Genomic DNA, 7463 nt, shown 5'->3' with positions numbered 1-7463 from the left:
AGTGAAAGGTGCCTAAATCTGTCTGTCTATGTATCATCTATCACCTATATATCCATCTATCTCTCTGTCTATTTAGCTATCTGTATTTTCCCTGTGTATTTACTCAGAAGATAGGAATCACTCAAAGACTTTCACCCTCTTCTCCTGAGTGCAATAGGGCAGCTGAGCAGGTCAACAAGCCCAGACAATAAATGGCCGCATAACAGCAAGTTTGCCACACAATACAACAATAACTGTTAGTCACTCACAATCTAAATACTATTAGATTCATCTTTGTGAAGTATTAAGTATTAAGTACTAAGTACTAAGGACTAAGATGCTAATTATTAATTTCAATACTAACTCCCATAATATACATAAGTTTGTGTGGGTTGCATATTATTTGTAGATGTAATCCAAAAGATTTGACAAATGTCACTGTTTTGTGTCTCCCTCTAGATAGCCTGATTCAGCTTAAGGTCCCTGTCACATTATCTGTCTATTGCTGTTTGATTTTTAATGAGCCTGATGATATAGAGCCCCTGTTCAGGTTTCGTAAGCCTGATTTATTCCAAAGCTCTCCAAGCAAAAGGGTTGACTTCAGACTTGGTTCTGGAAGATCTGTGTCTCATCACTCCCTTCATACCTGCCCTTCCTTTGCTGGAGCAAAGCTATTTGCTGATTCCATTGCTCCTGTGACCTCTGGAGCTAGATGCTTACACTCGTCATTGCAGACTGAGAGGATTTGACTCACATCTTTTATTGGCTGACATTTTGTGGCTTTGGGACATATAAGTAGGAAACACTTCTGGCTTTCAGAACCGTGAGTACATGGTCCATGGTGGGTATAAGCAAAGCTGCACCTTCCTCATCTCTGCCTTCTCCAGCCCCGTGTGAATGTGAACTTCTAAGGTGCACCTTCTGCAAGTCAAGGCTTTTTTCACTCCTGGGTCTGTTTTCCAGGGCCCCAGGGATGAGAGTCCATGCCTCAGCACTTCCTCTCCTGACACAGGTTCTACTAACCGTTGCATCCTGCTCTGATCTTCACTCCCACGTTGATGCCATTGTTGGTCTGATAATGCAGATGAATTTGAACAGGGAGTCTGTGATGTTCCTATTCTGTTTGTGCCATTCAGATTACATTATCCACCTGTCTTCATTCAGCAAATATTAAGTAATATTAGGTGTTAGGCCCAGTATAAAACAGATACAGTGATAAGCCTAACGTGCTTTACATACACAAGATTGATGGGCATTCTTTTCATTTGTCAACTATCAGTATGAATTACAGAATAATAATAAACATTTGATGCAGCCTAATGTTTATATTTACTGTTTTATAAGCACTATGTATTTTGGTTGGCTTCATGTTCCACGCAGTGTTGGGGTTGACAGATGACCTCTTTCCTTTAGACCTTGATAGTTGAATACTGTGTATCTCTGAGAGTTAATAAAAAATGTATTGTCCATCTCATCTTGTCTGTGTGTGAACCATATCAAAGTGAATCGCTGTTCTGTAATCTGAGTTGATTGCTTTAGATGATTCCAAGAGGAGAAAATACTTTAATATTTAGAAAAATATTTTTCTAAAACAGTGGTTATAAATCCTACTTTATAGGTAAAAAATTCAGTTTAAAAGAAGCATAGAAAAAATGTAACAGGAAAAGCCCTAGTAGGCAACAGAAATCACTTGTCTAAATGCACTAACTTGATTTTCTCAGGGATTATAAAGTGTGAATCTTTTACTTTTGTGGAAGCAAAACCAATAAAATTCTATACCAGAAGATGCCTGGTTGTCAAGCCTCACAGGAATGTATTTATCGATTTTTACAGAGATAGTACCACCTACCCACACATCGCTGCTAATTACCAAGTGAAATCATACAGGACATAACATTCTGCTCACAGATTTATAAGTCAACACCTCATGTAATTTTTTCCTAAACGTTAGAAAGTGTTATGTCAGAATTGTGAAGCAATTACAGAATAAACCAAATGGTGTAATCAAGGTGGAACTTATGTTTAGGACAGTTTGCAAACCATAGAGGATTACTTTTGCTGAACATATTTCAACTACTTTTTGAACAGTGTTTCAGATGCACACCCTGCTCTCAAATCTGCTTTTCCTCCCCAGGAAGGTGGAAGCACTGGGCTTCAGCTGTCCTGCTTTCCTGTTTAGACAGCGTGGGCATCTGGCCACACACAAGAGCTAGACTGGCTCCCTAGGAATTAAACTAAGATGAACAGACACTTAGCTTTAGGTCCTTAGAAATAGAAATGTGCAGAGACTTGGGAAGAAGAGAGGTCATTTTGGGTTATAGGAGTCCCCGAGTTAAAACATCTGCCTTACATACAACTCACACATACAAGCAGGGGCTATTACAGTAAATTCCCAAGTTACAAACATCTGACCCATGTATGACTCATACTTCTCAATGGAGGCTATTACATTGTACCAGTAATAGGTGAATGTGCCTGTTCCAACTTATTTACACATTCAACTTAAGAACAAGCCTGCAGAACCTATCTCGTTCGTAGCTCAGGGACTGCCTGTATTGGTAAAAAGGCACAGAAATGTGGTCTGCAGGAAGAACTCAGGATGAGCCTGGATGAAAGGCAGAGGGAGGAGGCACTTCAGCTCTTTGTGGATTATCTCCACACCTTGCTCTCCAATTCTGTCACCCTGCCTCCCAACCTAGAGTCTTCATGGTACATCCCCTGTTATATAAGCAGGCAGGAGGGTATTTTTCTTGCAAATATCTCTAAGTTTGTTTTTGACATGGGACTGAAAAGCTGTCACCCGATGCACGTCACATCTGTACAAAGAACTCCAAGATCAGGTGCCTGGAATATGAAATTGCAATTAGCTTTCTCATGGTCTTGGCAATTTGGGGGGAACGGGGGAATTACAGAGTACTGTGAAATAAATAAAGAGGTACTTGAGCATGTTTGATAGTATCAGAGGAAAATAAAAGGCAAATAAATGCTCTTCTTGGTGGATCTGTGAAAGACTCTGAAGCAACGTGTGACCTGTCACACCCTCAGCTGCCTGGGTGCAGCTCACCCTCATAAATGTATTTCCAGAGCAGCTGGGAACAACTGGGACACAAGGAGATTAGTGAATATTCATGAATTTTAGCTGCTGCCAAAGGGAATCTTCCCAAATCCTGATTATGTTTATTTAAGTGAAACATCTGCCAATAAAAGGAAGCCATGTTTATAGTAACCACAGTGCGGCGGCTTCTGTTCTCTGAATAATCAAGACGCTGACACTGGCCGTACTGTCTCTTTCTTGGTGATTTTATTTTGTTCTTTTAAACAAATCATTATTTAGTAATAAACTCTTTAAAATGAACTTTCTTGTCTTTCCAAGACGGCTGGAAGCTCTATCAAAGAGTTATAGAAGAGAGTCATTTGTGGCCTTTCCTGTTGGAAAATGGTAGGTGGGGACAAGGAAGCTCTCAGGAAGTGATGGAGTTTGCTCACATAAACCAAACTTGGTGTTTCTGTCCAGAGTTTATACACTAAGCAGTGGTGAGCCAGCTGAGGACCGTGGGAACACTCTGTCTATTCTCAGAGATGTGAGCAACCCAAGTGTGAATTGTCCTATTTTCTCAATATTTCATAATGGCAATAAATACAAAGCTGTCAACTCTCTGGAGCTGGAAGTATGGAAGATATATAAATAGACTTAATCTGCATTTCCTGGGTATCATTGTTTCTGTTATTCGAACTATAACTTCATTTGAATATAAATGGGCTATTCTAGGGCATTCCCTGTGGCTCAGTGGGTAGGGCACCAGCCCCATATACCGAGGGTGACAGGTTCAAGCCCAGCCCCAGCCAAACTACAACCAAAAAATAGCCAGGCATTGTGGCAGGCATCTATAGTCCCAGCTACTCGGGCGACTGAGGCAAGAGTACTCCCAGCTATTTGGGAGGCTAAGGCAAGAGAATTGCCTAAGCCCAGGAGTTGGAGGTTGCTGTGTGCTGTGACACCACAGCGATATCTACCAAGGGTGATAAAGTGAGACTCTGTCTCTAAAAACAAAACTCATGTTTTCATTCCACAAATACATTTCATTTCCTGAAGTATAATTCACAGAACTTGCACTTGGGCAGCAGTGTGAGAAAGGCAGGTATCTTCTTGTTTGCCCCCAAGTACCAGGCAGTAGGGACACGTCAGTAAATATGATGCCACAATCCCTGCCCTGATGGAGTGTACTCATTTCCTGGGACTGCTGTAATCATGTGCCACAAATGTGTGGTTTCAAACAACAGAACCTCATTCCCTCATGGTTTTGGAGACTAAAAGTTGGGTGTTAAGTCGTTGGTTGTCATGCTCCCTCTGAAGCCTCTAATGGCGAATCCCTCCTTGCCTATTCCAGATCCTGGAAGTCAGATTTGCTGGACTTGTGGCAACATAACTCCAGTGTCTGCCTCTGTCTTAACAAAGATGTCCTCCTTCTGTAACTGCATCTTCACAGCATCTTCTTAGAAGGACATCAGTCATATTAGAGGAGGGGCCTACCCTTCTTCAGGACGACCTCATTGTAAGTATGGTAAGTAATTACATCAGCAACAACCTGGTGCCCCTAAAAGGCCACATTCTGAGGTAGTGGGTGTTAAGACTTCAAAATGTCTTCTTTTGGGAAACACAATTCAACTCATGACAAGGCGCACTTAGGGAAATATACTATCTATAAAACTGGTCCCACCATGCATTTGTAGAAAATAATGAGATATTAAAAAAAAAAAGGAAGAATGATTTTTTAAAATGAGAAATTTGACCTTGAGGGGGCCAAGGGAGAAAAAGAGCTTTATAATTCAAGTTCTCTGATTTTTGGTCATCTCCAAACCAGGTTTTTTATGTTCTTGAAAAAGCTGCTCTCTTCTCCGTCTACAAAACACTTCTGGACAATAAACATAATTCCTGGAATTTTTTTGCCTTTGAATTCCTTTGTAACAGGGCCTGAGTCCTTGACGCCCACCATCAGATCCCCCACACTGCAGGCTCACCAGCTTGAACCCCTGAAAACTCTCTGTCAGTAGAATTTTCTGGTTGGTTATTTCAGTTGGGACAGGACTAAAATTCAAGTTGTAACTATGCTCAGATCTCACTTTGAAGTACCAAAACACCATCAGTCGCAGACCCCTCTCATAGTCCTATGTCCCTGTATAAGTCTTTTGAGATTCTTTCTCAACAGTGCCCCTGCATATGGCTTCCAGCCTTTGCTGTCTACATGGCTCAGCCAATGCACTTCTACAGCGCAGCCAGTCCTACCACTCAGCCCTGGTGGCAAAAAGTTGATGGCCGGCAAGGAGTAAACAGTTAGAAATAAGTGTTGTTATCATGTAAAGAACAATGGCCACTCTCAAGAGTAAAGCAGGTAGTATAACATTATATTGAGCATGGACAGGAGTGGAGGGCATCAATTCCATACAGAATAATTTAGGGTGTGAGGTATTGTAAGAGATTCCCATTGTCAAAATAAATCAATGTAAAAGTTGGGTTTGCTTAGGTGGTTATAGTTTCTAGGGGAAAGGAACCAAATACAGCATGCAATCAACACTATTCCCAAAAGCTATAGGCTGAATATAAGTGCAGTTTAATCTTTCCCTTTTTTAAAAGGAGTACAATTATTTATTTTAATACCTCAACACAAATGATGTTACTTGTAGTGTACTGGGACAATAAATTGGTTTATTTTGAAAATGTGGCACATTATTTATTTGCCAGCTGACAATTTGTCTAGACAGCATTTTCAGGAAATGATTATATATAAACACTCACAATGGCCCCTTCATTACAAACCCTGTCCGAGAACAGGTATTTCCAGTGGTGTTTCTTCTATGAATAAATACAGTGCCCACTGAAATACAAAGGGCATATATTTCAAAGGACATGCTGAAAACAGATTTCAATAGCACCAGAGGATTTCAGAGTCATTGTGACATTACTCTGCAGAAACAATAGTGTTTGCCAGACCCCAGCCATGTGGTTTGGTGAAGCATCTTGTGTGTGTAATTAGTACCTCAGGTGTTTACTCCTCAATCTTGATTCTAATTTAAAAGATGAAACACACACAACACAACACTCTATTACTTTTTTCTTTTTTCCAGGATCTAGCCAGGATTTATTTAAGACAGATTACAGTGCTTTCAGTTTGTAAAAAATCATTCAACTGTTCACTTAGAAGATTTGTACACTTTCTAGGAATATATTTCAGAAAAATAATTACAAGACATCCAGAATGATGACTTTCAAGGGCTATAGAATCAAATGCTGAATTAAAAATCCATGGTTTTTATTAGCTACTTATTGCTGCAGAGCAAATTACTTCAATACATAGTGTTTTGAAATGTCAAATATCATTTATTATCGCTCATGGTTATTGCAGGTTGAGAATTCAGAAGGGGCTCATTTGGGTAGTTCTGGCCCAAAGACCTTGGTAGCCTGAATAAAGGCCTCCCAAAGATGTCCATGCCCTAATCCAGCAACATGCACATATGTTACCTTATAGGCAAAAGGCTTTTTTAAAATTAAATCATATACACATAGATCATTTATACAATAATGCTTTTATGGGGTACAATGTTTTGATTTTATATACAATTTGGAATGCTAATGATACCAGAAAAGTGGTGCCCCAGCCAGCTCAGCCGAGCAAGGCTTGGGGACCTACCACCTCTGTCTTGGTGGCAGCAGCTGGCAGAGGAACCAGCAGGTTGGAGCAAGCAGATGGGAGCTTCCCTCCCCCATTGGAGGCTCCAGTAGCCAAAGAAACCAGACCGAGCAGGGGAAAACACTGGCAATTCCTCCAGTGCATCCCTGATTGGTCCATTTTCAATCCTGCTCTTGATTGTCTATTTTTAGGAGAAAATAGACCAATCGGCTCAGCTTTCAGCTCATTGGACAACTGCCCTTATATAAACCCCTGAGTAAAAGCCTAGGGGCAGATTGTTGCAGACCTTGGAGGAAGAGAGAACAGGAGAGCAAAGACCTCAGCAGATTCCTGCAGACCGTTGAGGGAGAGAGAGCAGAAGAGGAAGAGCTGTAACACTTATACCCTGCTCTGCAAGGAAGTTTGGCTCTTTGTAAGAACTGTAACACTTGCATCCTGCTCTGCAAGGAGGCTTGGCTCTTTGTAAGAGCTGTAACACTTATACCTTGCTCTGTAAGGAGGTTTGGCTCTTTGTAAGAGCTGTAACACTTGCATCATGCCCTTCAAGGAGGTTTGGCTCTTTGTAAGAGCTGTGACACTTATATAAAACCTATCTTATCCTGCTCTGCAAGGTTTGGTTCTTTGTAAGAGCTATAATAATACCTCTGTAAATAAAACCTAACTTACTGTCCATCCTATGGTCCATCAATTCATTCATCGAATCATCGAGACCAAGAGCCTGGAAATCCAAAGTCAAAAATCCAGTATCACTAACACCAAATTAGTTAATATAGTTTTCACCTCATTTACTTAATTATC

This window comes from Otolemur garnettii, unplaced genomic scaffold, assembly GCF_000181295.1.
Source record: "Otolemur garnettii isolate 467f Iridium unplaced genomic scaffold, OtoGar3 scaffold00274, whole genome shotgun sequence".
NCBI classification, from domain to species: domain Eukaryota; kingdom Metazoa; phylum Chordata; class Mammalia; order Primates; family Galagidae; genus Otolemur; species Otolemur garnettii.
This window is presented reverse-complemented; position numbering follows the sequence as displayed.